The following is an 18,278-nucleotide window of genomic DNA, read 5'->3' on the forward strand; positions in this document are numbered from 1 at the left end:
TTTCCCCACCCCTTGCTGTACATGGGGGCACCCCTGCCCTGGCGAGGTGTGGAGGGCTGCAGTGCTGTGCCCCGAGCCACTTGCTCCATCATTTGCTTCTCAGCTCTCATGCCACATGCTCTGATGGGATGCGTTTGTTGCAGGTCCTCCCATTGTGGTGTATTTTTTTCTTTCCTCCATTACTTAGCAGTCTCAACCCCTCCTGTTCTCCTCTTCCATTAAGCTACTCTTACTTTCTGTTTTAGTGGTAAAGTCCTATATTTCTAGTGGTATTTGTTAGGAATCTAACACACCCTTTAAAGGGTGCTAGTGTTTTTACAGGTTTGTTATTGTTTTTGTGGGTGTTCTACTCCCAAAGTTTCCTGAGTGTGAATCGCCTGCCCTGATCTAATTTTCTTATAAATCCTGCTAGTTTTAATGCATGTTTCCCAGGATCTCAAGACTTTTCAGAAATGCCTACCACACAATAATAGAACTGCCTGGATATGTGAAAGCATAATGTCAAGTATAATAGGCTGCATGTGAATATAGTAAGAAAATTCTAAGCATGATCTGTAGTGGTTAGCTAGCCAATGCTATCAGGAAGATATATCAGGATTTGGGAGAAGACTGAACCTTGAATATAAATAGCAAGTTACTGGATGGTATGAAGCAGTATAGTGAAATAAGAGCCTAGGTTCAAACCACACTGAGGGTCAAAGAGTTGACCACTTTCTTATTATATAACTTTGGGTACACAGATCATCCTCTACATCTCCATTTCATTATCTATCAAATGACAGTTCTGTAGGAAGATGAAATGGGATAATAATATAACATGCTTAGCACACTGCCTGGCATTCATTCAATGAGAACTGATTAAGGGTCTGAGAGCCAGGCACTCACTACTGGGGAGCCTAAGGATACGGTTGCAAACAAAGTACAATGTAGAGTATTCAATTTTTTTTTAAATGCAGTTATTACAAGGGTGTTTCTCATTTCCTTATATCTGCTCCATATACTTCTGAAAACGGAATCTCTTCAGTTAGCAATAACAACGAGCAAATCCAGTTGTTGGTACGTTATGTGTTCTTTACTCCATTGCTGGAACATATCATCAAAGCAAAGTTAAGACAAAGGCACTGGGGTGATCATGTTGTCTGAGGAACAGTGCTGGATAGGGGAGTCCCTGGCAGGGCTGGCCGGTCGGTCATGACCTAGGGAAAATGACTCTTTGTTTCTTAAGATGCTTCTAGACAGCAACAAAGAACCAAAAAGAACTTTGCAGAACACCAATATGGAATCATTTAAAAAGAATAAGGAAGAAAAAGACCGGCTACCCGGTCTTGGCTTACAGTGCGGGAGTGTGTGTGTAGGTGGGGGAGGGGGTACAAGGGCTCTGGAAGGGAGCCCTGGCGGCTCTGTCTTCCCTGGGTGCTGGGGCGGGGGGGGGGGGGGGGCTCGAACACTTGGTGAAATGCACACTTGGTGAAATGCACATTTGGTGAAATGCAAAGATCAATCAGATTCACAGGGCAGTGGGGTAGTGGGGGCGGGAGTCAGAGAGGGGGGCTGCCCTGTGTGTCCAGACCCTCTCTGCGCCTGCTTGTCTGTTTGGGTAAGCCTAAACTGAGCGCAGGGTCCTCACTGGCTGCCGAGGAGCTGGCGCCGGGCAAGAGACTTGCAGCCAACAACAGCAAATGGTGGCGGTGAAGAGGAAGCCTGCGGTGCTGCAGCCCCCTCTAGGGTAACATTTAGGAGCATGAGAAGAAAGGCAATGCAAGAGGGCAGCTTGGAAGGAAGGGACAGGCTTGAAATTCGAGCGAGGGGACCGGACTGGAGAGAGGTGGGGGGAAGCCAGCAGTAGTTCCAAAATACCGCGTCAGGTCCTGCTGACACCAAAGCAAAAACATCCCTCACCACCCCAGGGGCTGGGAGGCTGAGTTCACTTGTCCATGGGGGTGGCTGCCCTAGTGGTGTTGGGTTCCTTGACAGAGATCAAAAGGGGAGCTTGCTGCTCTTAGAGCAGAACTCTGCATACACTCTTCAGAGAGGTGCTCTGTTTTCACCAGAAGTTATTTTTCAAAAATAACAAGTTTGGGGTTTCTCTCTCCTTCGATGTCTCCTTTCATTCATATTCTGATTCTGTCTCTCTCTTCTCTCCTTTCTTTCTTCTGGTCGTGATTAAGACCAGAAGTGCTCAATTAATGCTATCCTGTTGCATAAGGCCAATGAAGAGAACTGTTATTTGGCTCAATGTTATCTGGCCTGATGTGGTGAATAAACAAGACCCGGTGCAGGGCCCACCAGGCACGTGGTGGCAAGAGTCCCCACAGCCCCTCTTCTGCCCATGCCATCGTGCAGCCTGGATTAGCAAGCAGGGCTGTATAATTGCCAGGAGAATGGTGCCTGATCTTGGCATTGAAAGTGTATCAGTGTTAACAGCTGGGTGCCTATGTCATGCTCAATGACGATTTAGTGGCAACATCGGATATCAGATTAGCCAGGCTAGCAGGCAGGGGCTGTCTTCTTGCCAAAGCTGTGCAGCTCCAAAGGTCACGGTGACCTCCTGGGCTTAATATTGGTATTTAATGAAATGCCTTCCTTATCACTCTTCTCGGCCAAGGGCTTTATTTCTGAGAAGAGCTTCCAAATATAACATGATCTAGTGTCCTGGGTTGCCTTGCTAAACTCCCAAGAGGTGCCTCTGTACCTCAGACTCTGAATGGGTGGTGAGCTAGGAACAAAGATATAAGGGAATTCAGAAAGGGAGGGAGCCAACAGGAACGGTCAATCAGGATAGGACTTGTGTTATCCCAATGAGTTTAGACTTGACCTTGTAGCAGTGAGAAGGCAGTTATAGGATCTTATACTTTATACAAAACAGAGTCAGAGACTGCAGGCTGTTGTGACTGAAAAAGGAAGCCCCATTGCTCCCAATGGGAGAGAGAAGTGAGGTCTGAACCACACTATTAGCAGCAGAAACAGAGGGAAGGGAAGGACGCAAGAGATATGAAGGTGGTAAAATTTACAGGACATGGTGACTACTTGGAAGTGGGACATGAGAAAGAGAGCATGTCTGGCTCTAGAAATCCAGCTGCATGGGTGCTGCTGCCCTTAAAAAATGATGGGTTATTAAGAAGTAGGTTTGGGAGTTCCCATTGTGGCTCAGTGGGTAACGAATCCGACTAGGAACGATGAGGTTGTGGGTTCGATCCCTGGCCTTGCTCAGTAGGTTAAGGATCCGGCATTGGGATCCTGCGTTGCTGTGGCTGTGGTGTAGGCCAGCAGCTGTGGCTCCGATTCGACCCCTAGCCTGGGAACCTCCATATGCCACAGGAGTGGCCCAAGAAATGGCAAAAAAGACAAAAAAAAAAAAAAAAAAAAAAAGTAGGTTTGCCAAGAATGCTGGAGTGGAGCTAGTGAGTTCATTTGTGATGTGCAGAGTGTGATGTGCATAGCAACCACCAATGTCCTTCAATGGGGACCCCTCTTTGCTGCAGCGAATCACCTTGCCAAAGACTACAACCCTCCTAGATGATGGCCTATTGCCAGTGACTGGTTGATGCCTGGGTACAAAGGCCCATTCCCCCTGGCTTCAATTTAGGACAACTCTGAATAATTATTCCAGCTCTAGAGCCCCCCTTCGGCTTGGTCACAGCCTCCTTGTGGGTCAGCTTTTACCTCTACCTGCCTGTCCTTTCTCTTCCTTACAGGTGTGTCTCCCAAGGATCCTCCCCAACAATCCTTCTGCAGGTAAATCTCTACCCATCCCAGGGTAGAGACACTTCCAGGGACACTTTATAAGAGAGTGTGGTTAGAAGAAAAGGATTCCAGAGGATGGCTAAGAAAATAGAAAATATATAGTTTTGAAACCTAAAGGAAGAGTAAAGTTTCTGGGAACAGATAGGAGTTGATAGTATCAAATACCACAGAGAGCTGTAGAGTAAAAAAGGGCTGAGAAGTATTCACTGAACAGCCAGGAGGTAAGCCATGGATAACTATGACCAGGGCTGTTTAAAGGAGCAATAGTGTAGAAGACAATTTGCAGTGGGTCCACTGGGAACCATATCTAGTCACCTACGATGGAGTGTGATAATGTGTGTATGTATGACTGGGTCACCTTGCTGTATAGTAGAAAATTGACAGAACACTGTAAACCAGCTATAATAGAAAAAAATAAAAATCATTTGAGACTTAAAAAAAAAAAGAACAACACAGGCACGTGGAGAGAGTCAGTGTAGACTGCTGTTTGAAGAATCATGTCTGTGGAGACTCCGAGAGAGGTCTGGTGGTGGAAGTTAGGGAAGGAGATAAGGTCAAGGTCCCCATGAATTGAAAAGAACAGACTGAGACAAAATAGCCAAAGGAAAGAAAGATGATGATGCCACTGGGGAAAGAGGAGAACATGAATAAAGCAATGTGTTTGAGGTGGGCAGGATGCCATGCCAGCCATGTCTTTCTGTCATACTGGCTGCGGGGAGGTGTGGAGGAGATGGAGGAAGCGAGCAAGACTGTTCACTATCTTCTACATCATGCCTCCAATCCTTCTCTGAGCACTGAACGTCACAACCTTCTTCAACTTCTTTCTGTCCTTGCTTCCCACTAGTCTCCTTCTGACTTGTAGCCCTCAAAACAACCCAGGCCACTGCAAGCACACCAAGGTCCCTCCACTTCGATTACCACTGGACCTTTTCTTATTATTTCCTTAGCCTGCCTTTCTGGATGTACCCAGGGTTAGGTGTTTTTAAATGTGTGCCTATTCTTTAAAGTAGATCAAATACTACCTAATGCACTCCTGTTTACTCTCTGTCCTGGCCTCAGCAACCTCTCCTCAGGTCTGTGAAGTGGACATGAGAAGTGAAGTGCACATCCACTTCTACCTTGCATACTCTCCCTGAGAATCCTTCCCTGGACTTCCATTCTTCTAGCTCACCAAATAGAGCCAATGCCCATTCCTAAGCCCCATTATACAGTCTAGCAGCAGTGCCATCCTTCATAGCATTTATGTGTTTGTGCAAATATTTGACTAAGTCTATTTTCCCTAGGAGATAATAAGTTTGTAAAGTCAAGGGTTCACCACAGAGTGGCTCCCAGAACAACTTTTGGCTGGATAAATAAATGAATACTTGTGACACTCTACCGTAGACTCATCTCACTTATGAAAAAACTAAATAAGATAACAAATTCCATAAGGACAGAAGCCAGACATTTCCATCTTTTTATTTCCTAAATATCTAGTATTAATCCCTGTACATAATAGCTACTCATTATACCTTAGCTGAGTGAGAAATCAACAGATTTTAAACCATACTTGAAAAAATCACTAGACCCTGTGATTCTGAGCTGACCAGTATCAGGAACTGTGTATTGGTAGCTGAGATCAATCCATGGCTCTTCTCATGCATTCATGCATTCCCAAAACACGTATTTAGCATCTACATAAGTTGTTCCAGGTGCTGGGGATACAGTGGTGAGCAAAACCAAGTGTGGCCCCTGTCCTCATGGAGTTTCCAGTCTACTAGTGGACTCAGACCCCTATCAAAAGTCACACAAGTAGATGAAAAATTCCAACTAGAACAGTGATTATGAAGACACACAAGCTGAATACCAAACAGAGTGATGGCAACCCACTGAATAGGGTACAAAGATGGGAGAGGCAGGTAAAGCCAGACCACACAGGGCCAGTGGGTCATGCTGAATATGTGGACTTTGTCCTCTGAGCAAAGGGAAGCCATCTGAGCCAGGGTGGGAGTCACCTTAACCAAGTATATTTCTAAAGCATCACTGTGTCTTCAGGGGGCGGGGGCTGGATTGGAGATGATCTGTCCTTCGCAGAACTTTTTAGCCACTCCTTCAATCTACAGGAACTGCCCAGGCACTCCATCATATCACTCTGTTTTATTTTCTTCGAAACCTTTAACACTGATGAATATTTTCTTTCCTTTTTCTAACCTTCAGTTTTTCCCTTGTCCCAGCCTCCCTCCTCCTGCAGTAGAATGTAGGCTCCATGAAGGCCGGGTATTTTGTCTCTCTTGTTTTTTACTATAGAATGTATAGAATTGTAGCTGGCACACTACGAGTGTCCAGAACATTTTTTTCCATTATTGGATTTTAATTTCTGTGATTGGAAGGTTGGGCAGAAGGGACATGTTCCTGGGCTTCTGGGAAGAGAGTATCTCTTCTTTATCAATTTAGCAGAGTCCCCATTTTTCCCGTAACGATGGACTCATAGGACCCTGCCCAAAGCTTTCATGATACTAAACTCTGTTAACCTCTTAATAGTTTTGTCTTCATGGGGCTAAGAGTGGGGCTTAATATAAATGTGCAACTTTCTCTATGATTGTTCTTTCCTAAGCCATCGAAGCTCTGATCTACCAACTATCTTTCCTGAGTTGGAATATTACATAAAATCTCAGCGTTTCCTTGCCAGACAACTTGTTATCACAACCAACATGTATGAAACATTAAAGTTTATATTTTCTAACATTTCCTTGAATGGTGGAAAGATATGAGAATTGCAATTAACATTCCCCTAAATAGCAAAGCATTATATGGTCACATTCTGTGTTGAATCCAGTGGAAATTCCACATTCTATATGTCAGGTTATCCAGAAATTATGGACCAGTTCATTTAGAGTTTTATGAGTTATTCTGCTGAAACTTGTGGAACTATTTGAAAGTTCTCTTCGTCTACTGTTAAATGTATAGTTTAGATTCTAGCCAGTATTTAGGCTTAATTAGCTTTGTCTGAATAAACTGAGTTTTCTGCTCAGATCTCTGGGGTTAATATAAAACTGGTTATAAAATCATGGCTTCTGTTTTAATTGTGTCTTTAATTTGACCTGTATGAGAAGCTGCCCAGCTTTTTAGGGGTGTACCACCATCTTTACACACATCCCCATCAAGTCTATTGAATGCGATTTGGTTTCCCTGATTTTAGCACCATTGGGGAGGTTCAAATGTTTGGTAAAAATGGCAATATTTAATGAAATCAGTTCATTACAGTTTCTGAGAAATTTCGATAATTTCTATTATGATCCATGGGTAAAATTCTCTAGTCCAAGCCAGAGGGAATAAGGAATAATTCTGTTATGTTTCATTTCATAAAGTTACTTGTCCTTTTTGGGAAAAGAATTTTAAAGATTGATACCGTTTTGATTATTATGGGCCTTCAACAGAATTAATTCATGGTTGCTAGAATTGTTCACAGTTTTCATGTGATGAAATCATACAAATGAAGTTTTTATTTTTATTTTATTTTATTTTTTGCTTTTTAGTTGTCAGCATGGTAAGGACCTACTCAATTATTTCCATTGTACATGATTTGTGCTTTCCTTTCCTCTTAAAGACAAAAATTAACAGGAGGTTTGTTGCTTAAAAAAAAAAATCTAGCCAAATTTTTTTTTTTCTTTTTTGGCTACCTCATGGCATATGGAGATCCTGGGCCTCTGAACGACAGTTGTGACCTATGCTGGAGCTGCATCAGTGCTGGATCCTTTGACCCACTGTGCCTGGTCAGGATTGCTTGATCATATGGAGTTCTATATTTAGTTTTCTGAGGAAACTCCATACTGTTTTCCATAGTAGTTCTACCAATTTATAATCACACCAACAATGTAGGAGAGTTCCCTACTCCTGGGCATATATCCAGAAAAAATTAAAATTCGAAAAGATACATGAATCCCTGTATTCATTGCATCACCATTTACAATAGCCAAGACATGGAAAATCCTAAATGTCCCTTGACACATGAATGGATTAAGAAGATGTAGTACATATATACAATGGCATACTACTCAGCTACAAAAAAGAATGAAATAATGTCATTTGCAGCAACACAGATGCAACTAGAGATTCTTATACTAAGTGAATTAAATCAGAAAGAGAAAGACAAATATCATATGATATCTCTTACAGGTAGAATCTAAAATATGGCACAAATTAACCTATCTACAAAACAGACAATAGACTCACATCCATAAAGAACAGACTTGTAGTTGCCAAGGGGGAGGGGGTAGAGTGGGATGGACTGGGAGTTTGGGATTGGTAGATGCAAACTATTATTTTACAATGGATAAGCAATGTGGTCCTACTGCATAGCACAAGGAACTATATCCAATCTCTTAGGATATAGCATGATGTAAGATAATATAAGAAAAGGAATGTGTGTATATATATATATCACCAAGTCACTTTGCCATATAGCAGAAATTGGTACAACATTGTAAATAAACTATAATGAAAAAATTTAACTGTAATAAAAAAGAAGAAAAGCATTAGAATTAGAATGGATATAATGATAAATTAATAAAAAGTCACAGATTCAGGATTATTATAGCTGAGGGCTCTTTGTAAGCAGGCAGAAAAATAAAGTCATGATTACTAACATCTACCATGGCTTTAATAAGGAGAAGTGGTATGAAACTAATCCTATTTCTTTTACCTAAGCAATACTACACTGACTAATAGATCAGAGCAATGACATAATATAATCACGAGCTCTAACATTTGTGCAGTTAGGATTTGCTGATTTATAGACTATCTTCGCATATATTATTACATTTGCTCCTTGCAATAATTGGATGGGTATCAGGCCAGATAATAATAATTCTCATTTTAAAAAAAGTAGGAATAAAGACCAAAAATGATTTTTTTGAGGCTCAGAGCAAGCAAGTACTAGAATCTGGGTCTATGTACCCAGTTTAGTGTGCTCATTTCTACTATATAACTGTGCTTGATTTTAGCAAAACATTTGATAATCTTTGGTAATACCAGAAAGGATAAAACAATATGAATCACATGAGATTCTAGTTGAACTCCACAAAGAGATTGTACATTCAATGCAACACACTTTTAAGATTTTTATTTTTTCCATTATATTTGATTTATAGTGTTCTGTCAGTTTCTACTAAACAGCAAAGTGACCCAGTCATATTTATATACATACACACACACACACACACACACACACACACATATATATATATACACACACACATTTTTTTCTCACAATATCTTCCATCATGTTCCATCACAAGTGACTAAATATAGTTCCCTGTGCTATACAGCAGGATCTCATTGCTTATACACTTCATCCAATAGTTTTCATCTACTAACCCCAAACTCCCAGACCATCCCACTCTCTCCCCAACCCCCTTGGCAACCACAGTTTCAAGGACCTGTTCTCCAAGTCCATGAGTTTATTTATTTTCTGTGGAAAGGATCATTTGTGCCATACATTAGATTCCAGATACAAGTGATATCATATGGTATTTGTCATTCTCTTTCTGACTTACTTCACTTAGGATGAGAGTCTTTACTTCCATCCATACTGCCACAAATGGCATTATATTGTTCTTTTTTATGGCTGAGTAGTATTCCATTGTGTATATATACCACATCTTCTTAATCCATTCATCTGTCAATGGACATTTAGGTTGTTTCTGTGTCTTGGCTATTGTGAAGTGCTGCAATCAAAGTTTTGTCTGGATATGTGCCCAGGAGTGGGACTGCTGGGTCATATGGTGGTTCTATATTTAGTTTTCTGAGGTACCTCCACACTGTTTTCCATAGAGGTTGTACCAATTTACATTCCCACCAACAGTGTAGGAGGGTACCGTTTTCTCCACATCCTCTCTAGCATTTGTTATTTGTTGACTTGTTAATGGTGGCCATTCTGACTGGTGTGAGATGGTACTTCATGGTTGTTTTGATTTGCATTTCTTTAATAATTAGTGATGTTGAGCATTTTTTCATGTGCCTGTTGGCCATGTTTATATCCTCTTTGGAGAAATGTCTATTCAGGTCTTCCACTCACTTTTCAATTGGGTTGTTGGGGTTTTTTTGTTTTGTTACTGCTGTCAACTCAACACACATTTACTGAGCAATTACTATGTACTGGACTCTCTACTAGATCTAGTGAAACTAGCAAATCAATGCCAGTTTATGAGAGATGTGAAAAGACATGGTTATCTTTGGCATTTTCATCAGTGATTTGATTAAAGACATGGAAGTTATTTCTTTTTTCTTTTTTTATTTTTTAGGGCTTCAGGTATAGCATATGGAAGTTCCCAGGCTAGTGGTCGAATCAGAACTGCAGCTGCCAGTCTATACCACAGCCACAGCAGTGAGGGATCCTAGCTGCATCTGTAACCTACACTGCAGCTCATGGCAACATGTGATCCTTAAACCACTGAGTGAGGCCAGGGATTGAACCTTCATCCTCATGGAAACTAGTCAGGTTCATTACTGCTGAGCCACAACACAGACTCCCAAAAGTTATTTTTTATGTAATCTGTGGTTAGCACCCAGCTAAGACAAGTAGTTAAATTTTTTTTGAGGAACTAGAACAATAGACAAGTTAATGAGCTGACCTCCTAACAAAGATCTATATTAGATTCTGAATTTAGATTAAATGAGAAACTCCATCACCCAATGTGGAATGGGGAAGAGACCAGTGTTTTGCCATTTATTATACATGTAGAAGTCTGTGGGTTTTTTAGTTTCCTATAAGCTCAGTAAAAGTCAGCAGGGTTGTGTGACTTGGGGGGAAAGTGTGCAATTTTATGGCACATAGATAAAGATAAAACTCCAGCTTATAAAGACAATAATTCTGCTGTATCAGCATCAATTTGATAACATTAGTATCATGTTCAGTTCTGAGGATTACATTTTTAGGGTGTTGATCATCTGCTCATTTGAGTGGATAAGTATTGGTCATGGGAAGAAAATGTGGAGGACATAAATTGAAGCAGGGGAGATTTGGGGGCAACTAAGTGATTTTCTTTATTACTGTAGAAAAAGGTGAAGACTTATCCTTTATGGCTCCATATGGTAGGAATAGGACCGATGGCTAGAAATTTAAGAAAGGCATACTCTAACTCTGTGTTACGGAGAATGTTTCAACATTTGGAGCTGTCATTAGGGGATGGGTTATCGCAAAGAGCGGTGTGTTTCCCATCCCTGGAAAAGTTCAGACAGAGGCTGGATGACCATCTGCCAAGGAATGCAGCAGCGAGGATTCCAGCTTTGAGTAGGAGTATGGACTAATAACCTCTAATGTTGTTTCCAACTCAAGATTTGAAGTTTCTAGTATAGTCTCCTATACACAGATCCTTATATCCTATAAAATTTGTTCAAAACCTCAGGAATCTGGATCTCTCAAAGGATACTCTCTGAATTTTCTCTCTCTCTCTCTTTTTTTTCTTTTTCTTTTTAGGCTGTACCTGTGGCATATGGAAGTTCCCAGGCTAGAGGTCAAATAGGAGCTACAGAGGCCAGCAGCAATGTGGTATCTGAGCAGCATCTGCAAACCTACACCACAGTTCATGTCAATGCTGGATCCCCGACCCACAGAGCAAGGCCAGGGATTGAACCTGTATTCTCATGGATACTAGTTGGATTTGTTTCCACTGCACCACAACAGGAACTCCTGTCTCTGAATGAACATATACTGTGGCTGGTATTTTCTATAAACACCTTTTTAGGAATCAGTTTCCCACACAACTGGTTTTAAGGCAATTTTTCTGTAAAAGATAAAATAAATGGTTGACAGTTTGGTTTGCAGTTTCAAAACAGGCTTTATATTTTCCAAATCTTAGGCCTCATAATGGTTTCTACAGTGACCAGTCAATGTGGTGATCTTAAAATAGTGGATAATGAAAACTACATATAGCACCTTGACAGAAAGTATGTGATAAGAAAACTTCCTGAAAGTGAGAAATAAAAGAGTGTAAGGCCAGTCTGTATACTATACTAGAAAATGATAACATATTGGTTTGCAAATCCTTTGCTGACCACAGCCATCCCCACACTTGTCAAAACCAAGAGTTTACCAAGCCATGGCAAATATAAAAGAGGAAACTAGTAATTCACAGCAGTCTTCAAGGGCATTAATTATCAGTTCTTTAGCTAACTTAGATACAACGGTTTGTTCTGCAATGTCCTTTTGCTAAATTTATTTATTTGCAATATGACATGCAATATTAGAAGTTGGAGGCAAAGGAAGAATCAAGCTCCTCCCATTCCCTCAAAAGAAATAGTTTCATGGTTCCTGATGAATATAAATTTCTTGAAAATATTTGGGTTTTTTGTTTGTTCTGTTTTGTGGAGTTTTTGCTTGTTTGCTAATTCATTTTGTTTTGTTTTGTTTTTTGCTTGGTTGGTTGGGTTTTTTGTTTGTTTTGTTTTGTTTCTTTGCTATTTGATGGCAGAGTACATGATGTAGACAGAGTCTTGGTATTTGGCACAGTATCAGGCTTAGACGATTTGATGAAATACAAGGACTGGGCAAGAGATGGAACATTTAAATATAGTTCTGATAAGTACCACCAGTTACATAGGTCACATACATTGATAAATACTAGCATCCCTCATCTATTTTACTTCCAAAAAAACGTGAAGAGACTCACAGAAGTTTTTTTTTTTTTTTAATCTCATAGCAAATTTACATCTGACCTTAGAATCTGAATCCACAGTGGCTGACTTTGAGAAAGGGAGTGTCATTGCTTTCTCTAAGAGATACTCGAATACACATATAACTATGAATCTACACATATTTTAAATGTATTCAATTTTTTTGTATTTTTGTATTTTTATTTTTCACAATAAAATCTTCTTACATTTTTGTTATTGGTTTTTGAAGTTTCATCATGTCTTTTTAATGATCCTCTTTTATTTTGTTTTTGTTATTTCATCTTTTACTGCTTACAGCAAAGATTTTATAGCAAAAATGTCTAGAAGCAACATGTAGAAGCTAGTCCAAAATCAACTGAGGAATAATGAGCCACACTGATACACTTTTAGATTCTTCTACAAATGGGATGTTTTATGGGATTTGCTTCTGACAGTAAGAGGCTCTTGGAAGTCATCTAAGCAGCACTTCTTTGCTTTTGCATTCTGGACTTAAAAAGTCAATGTTACAACAAATCAAAACACCTTTGGGGGCATTTCTGATCCTGAGCTGATGGCCTAAATCTATCTTGATTGCAATCTCTTCTTCTCTTGTCCGATAGGTGACTAGGGCCTGGTGGACAGGTGTGGCACATGTGTACACCAAATAAGGTGAATGCTGCAATTGTTCTGCACAGTCTGTCTGGCATTCAGTTATTATGCACCCACCTGAACAGCCTGATACCCTTTCCCCACCATCTGTGTAGGAATTTAAAATATGTAAATGTCATATGACCTGTTCGGTCTGGTATTTTATGTCTGTATAGATAATTTATGGCTAAATCACTACAGGGCTAATCATTTCAACCCACCTTTGCCCCAAATGAAAGTACTTATAAGTAGTATTGGGTAGTAGTACAAGTGGCATCAAATTCTTGCTCTTCTTAGTCAAGTTCATTCAATTAACTTTTATTTCCTCCTTTAAATACACATTTTTCATTTCAGATGGAGGTGTGTGAGTCTGGTGCAAGGGGTTTTCTGGGGACAAGGGCTGCTGGCAGAGGATGGTAGAGAGGAGATCACGGAGCTGCTTTTAGATCTGTGACTCTTGGGAGTCAGGGAAACAGTAGAGGTCAATTTGGGATGGGATTTCAGGTGTCACATTAAACTCATTTACATGTACATATTTAAAGCATATTTTAGCTTAAAGCATATTTTAGCTTTCTACCCACAGCCAGAACATTTTCAAATTCTGTACAGATACACACCTGCAGAAAGGTTAGAACCAGTTCAATTCTAAGTCCCTGTGGTTTATTGGGACATTCCTCTGGATTGGCAACCTCTAACATAAGCAACATAAAGAGGAAGAAATGCCAAACTTGCCATGAGAAGGAGACCTTAGGCAAATAAGCTCTAGGAAGCCATTGTGGGTTCACAGAAGAATAATGCTATTGATGAAGGCTTACAATAACACCCGCTTATGATACTCTAACATCATGTTTTCAAAGCATCACCTACAGCTCACAGGCAGGGACAGATCAACTGGTGATTGTTAAGAATACAGCATCTCAGGCCCCACTTTAGACCTTCTGCATCAGTATGCATATTCCAAAGATCCTGTGATGATTCTTATGCATATAAAATATGAAGTCCTGCTTTATAACTTACTATGATCAGATCAACAGAGAGTTAAAATGAAACGAAATTTTACTTAATGGAAAAAAAAAAAAACTTTTGTGCTTTAAAAACAGAAATAAAACTTTGAAACCCCCTTCCCCTAAAGGGGAATGATGAATTAGCAAGAAAATTACTTATGCCTAATGAATAAAATTAATGATGTTCTACATTTTAAATTAATGTTAATCTTTTTTCCAGGATAGAGACCCCTGAAAGCATTGCTCTGGGTGATTCAACTTTAATTTAATTAGTGACTGAAGAACTAATAGAGTCAAAATTTCAGTTAAAAAAAAAAGTCAGCTTAACTTAAAATTACTCCTTTATTTAACCTCTCAGATTTTCTATTCACACTAGCACACACTCATGAGTCACATCAATATCTTGACACCAAACAGAAACCCAAAGCATTTTTTAGGGCATATCATGAGAAGTCACTTTTTCCCCCTTAACCACACAGAGCTCTTTTGCAATCACAATAAGGTTTTGCAAAAATATGGAGTAAAAGCTATAAAAGTTATGAAGTCATATTTAGATTTACTAAGAGGTTATGATTTCCAAGTAAAGAGAGTAATGTTTCCAAAAATAGGCAGCTGATCCAGTGGCAAAGAGTATGCTATTATGAAATGCAAAATTTATAGATGCAAAAACACATATACGTGTATGTATATTTATATGCATACATAAACTCTAAAAATGTTATGAACTAATGAAAATAGCGATTGCTGGTGGGGTTTGCAAAAATGCTATAATTCAGACACACACCATTAAAAAACTCATTGATAAATCATTGGAACTTATAGCTGACTTTTGATTTATTTTTGTGCCGACTGTAGCTCTGACTCTAGGGAGATGTTTATACACCGACAATTTCAGTGAGGAGCAGCAGCAATAGCTAATCTGCTCAGTTTTTGAACTCTGAGAGTTATGCTTTGAATTAAAGAAGATTTATGGAGGGAGCACTGGCCTTTTATGGATTACATGCAAAAGATCAGAATGAGTAAGAAAGAAGGCATTCAAAAGAACTGAGTTTTTTATTTATACACATTAAAGAAAAATATAGTTGAAACGGTCAAAAATCATGTTATACTGTCTAATTTTTATATACAACATAACTTGCCTCCTCCTATTTACCTTTTACTACTGTTTGATTGTATTCTAATGTAAAATGTCTTACAATCGTATATGTACCATTTTTGTTTTCTGCAAAAGAAGAGAGCTCCCTGCCATCTTTTCTGTTCTCTTTAGTGACAAACATGATGCCAGGTACGTAACAGATTCTATAAAAGCCTGTTGAATTTTGTGAAAAAAATATATAATCATATAAAATTGCTTTACCATGCTTGAATGACGGGAAGATGTTAGTACAAAAGGTAACCCTCAAGAAGTAACCTTGTTTGGGATCAACTGGTGATTGTTGGGAGCAGGGTAGATTGAGAAGGAGGGTGGCAAACTGCCTGATAGCTCCAGCATTGTGATACTTTGCAACATCAAACATCAAAGACCTGGACCAGGCACAGAAGAAGGATGCGGACTCTACTCTAGGCCACGTACTAAGTGCAAAGCACATCCACTTGAATGCAGTTCTGGGGAATTGAGCAGGTTTCATCATCTCTGAATTCCCTTGGAATGGCATGGCAGGTCCTCTCTTTGCTTTAGAATGAAGAGCCAACACTTAGCCACAAGCTGAAGCAAAACTTTTTAGCTAATTGAAAGGTTTCAGAAAACATAACCTGCAGGGCTTTCCACTCACCTCTTGAAACCTCAAGCCTCAAGGTAGGTCCTGGGCTCCTGTCTGAATATGAACATCTATAAAGATTTTAAGAGAGTAAGAGCCTAATGAGGACAATGCTAGTTAGATACTCTAGTTCAAGTTAAATTATACTAAAAGAAGGGTTGTAAGATAATAGGCACAAAATTGTAGAGATTTTTAAAAAATTGTATTTCTCTTTACCATCTTCTGTCATTTCCTTTCTATCATAGACTACCTATTTATGGTGGCTTATTGTTACTTTAATACATGAGTCACCTCTTGGAGTTCCCATTTTGGCTCAGAGTGTTAAGAACACAATATAGTGGCCAAGAAGATGTAGATTTGATCCCTAGCCTCACTCAGTGGTGTAAGGATCTGGTGTTTCTCCAAGTGCAGCATAGGTCGCAGATGCAGCTTAGATACGGTTTTGTTGTGGCTGTGGTGTAAGCCAGCAGCTGCAGCTCCGATTCGACCCTCTAGCCCAGGAACTTCCATATGCCACAGGTGTGGCCATAAAAAGAAAAAAAGATAAAAGAAAAAGTCATCTCATCTCTCTAAAATTTTAGCAACATACATGTATGAAATACCTAGATTCCCTGTTTTTGCTTCCTATCAAATTTCTTTTGTCTGACCAATCTAGAATGATCCATGGAAAAATCCATTAAAAGCATATTTATCTGAGTATATCCCTATTCAGCAATCAGTGAGTCAATTAATACAAGTATAAACTGAAATCTTTTTAAAGCTGATAATCACCAAATCCATTCTTATGTAATTAAGATTTGTGTATACTGACTTTTAATTAGATTTATTTAATTGCATGTTTTCCCAATTTGCTTTAAAATATGTCTTAGATGACTAGACAAGCAGGTGGATAAAGCCACTTGGGAACAGTAATCACAGAAGCATCAATATAGCCATTCTGCTTAAAATCTTTCAAGAGAGCTGTAATTTCAGAGCAAGGTCTTATATGAGATATATACATCAAGGGATAAAAATGTTTCCAAGATACTACAATTGTCCAAGGCTAGTAATAAAACTTTTTGTACCATTGACCTGATTCATTAGGAGTAGCCTCTTTGGGAAAAATAAAGAGGTAAATTGTTCCTTATTCTTTTTTTTTGGTTAAGGGCTGGAGATGCTCATTCCAAGATAACAGCATAGACATTTAGAAAATGTGCAGGCTCTGGATTCCAGCCCAAGTATGAGTCCAACTTGCTGAGTGACCTTGGGCAAGTAGAAATATCTCTGGACCTCCGTTTCCTCACATGAGACAGTATGACCTTGTGGTTGAGGGTGGGACCCTGCTGAGCTCAGAAGTTTGCACCTGTACTAACACTGTGACCACTGGTAGATTACCTAAATTCTCATCTTTTGAGACAATATTAGCCTAGAAGCAGAAAATGCATTGAAAATGCTTTGAAAAACTCCTACCATAGTAAGCAATCAATAAATAATAGCTTTTATTAGTAGATAATCTCATAATTATGAATGCCACCAGGAAGTCAAGAATCTGAGTCTTGAAACTCAAAATACATACTGCATTTCTCACACCCCTTTGACCATAGTCTTTTCTTATATCTAGGGATTTACTTGCCAACTAACTTAAGAGAAGTTGAAAATGCAGGTGTCTCTTTGGGAAAGGGAAGTGACTTGAATGCAAAATAAAAAGTTGCTAACAAGTTTTCTTCTGTCTATGTCAAGATTTCCCAAGTATAGCACAGCTATTTGGTCAGTGGACTGATCTCTTGGTAAGGATTCTCCTGGGTTTTTGTTCTTAACCATGTAATGCCATGAATTAAGCTATCTCATCTCATCTATTTATGATTCTGAGAAACTGAGGAGTAAAAGAGTTCTCATTAGAATTTCTATAGCTACATCTTTGATGGAATAAACTGAGCATCTTTAGGGGAAAAACAGACATACCTCATGCTCAGTGTTGAAGCTCCAGCTATCTCAAATGGGTAAGAATTTTTTCTGGGAAAATTTTCATTGATGGTATCCTCTTCCAGTGATAACACTTCCCACCCCCAACCCTGTTATTATCAGAATCTATAAAGTTTTCTTTTTAAATTCACACATAAATATTGATGCAAAACTAAGAACTATACTCAACCAGTATCAGGGCCACAGGGAAATAGGGGGCTGGCTTCTTCTTTTTTTTTTTTTTTCCCTTCCAAATTCTCCAAGGTGTTGGAAGTTCTCTTGACACTTTAGCAATGTTTGGGGGATTAATAAATGTCTAGTGCTTGGCTAAGGGTATATTTTGGGGTGACATGTTGGGGAAGGGGAATCTTAGGGAAGTAAAGCTGGTTAAGGGATGGCTGTTATAAGACTGAAATAGTGCATTTGATACATGTCTTGATGAGCTGTTCCATTCTACTATGGGAACTCCCATAACTCCAGTCATTTGAAAATTCCTTTTTTAGGTGACAGAGAGCAAGAGAGTGAGTAAATGCCCACATGAACCCTTATGGCA

At 39.4% G+C, this 18,278-nt stretch overlaps 1 protein-coding gene and 1 long non-coding RNA gene across 11 annotated transcripts in view; both read right to left on the bottom strand.

Moving 5' to 3' along the window:
• ADAMTSL1 (ADAMTS like 1) overlaps positions 1–18,278 on the bottom strand; it is a 1,005,193-nt gene that overhangs the window by 481,448 nt on the left and 505,467 nt on the right. The gene's annotated exons all lie outside the window — the stretch shown is intronic.
• On the bottom strand, positions 12,555–15,855 carry LOC146407005 (uncharacterized). The gene is made up of 2 exons (XR_014821157.1): positions 15,800–15,855; positions 12,555–15,699 (listed from the first exon to the last, which is right to left on the bottom strand). It is a non-coding gene; the product is annotated as an uncharacterized LOC146407005 (long non-coding RNA).

Source organism: Sus scrofa, chromosome 1 (assembly GCF_054392235.1).
Source record: "Sus scrofa isolate SSC_HxYL_T2T_F1_AM1 chromosome 1, Sscrofa_HxYL_maternal_Yorkshire_Landrace_v2.0, whole genome shotgun sequence".
Lineage (NCBI taxonomy): Eukaryota > Metazoa > Chordata > Mammalia > Artiodactyla > Suidae > Sus > Sus scrofa.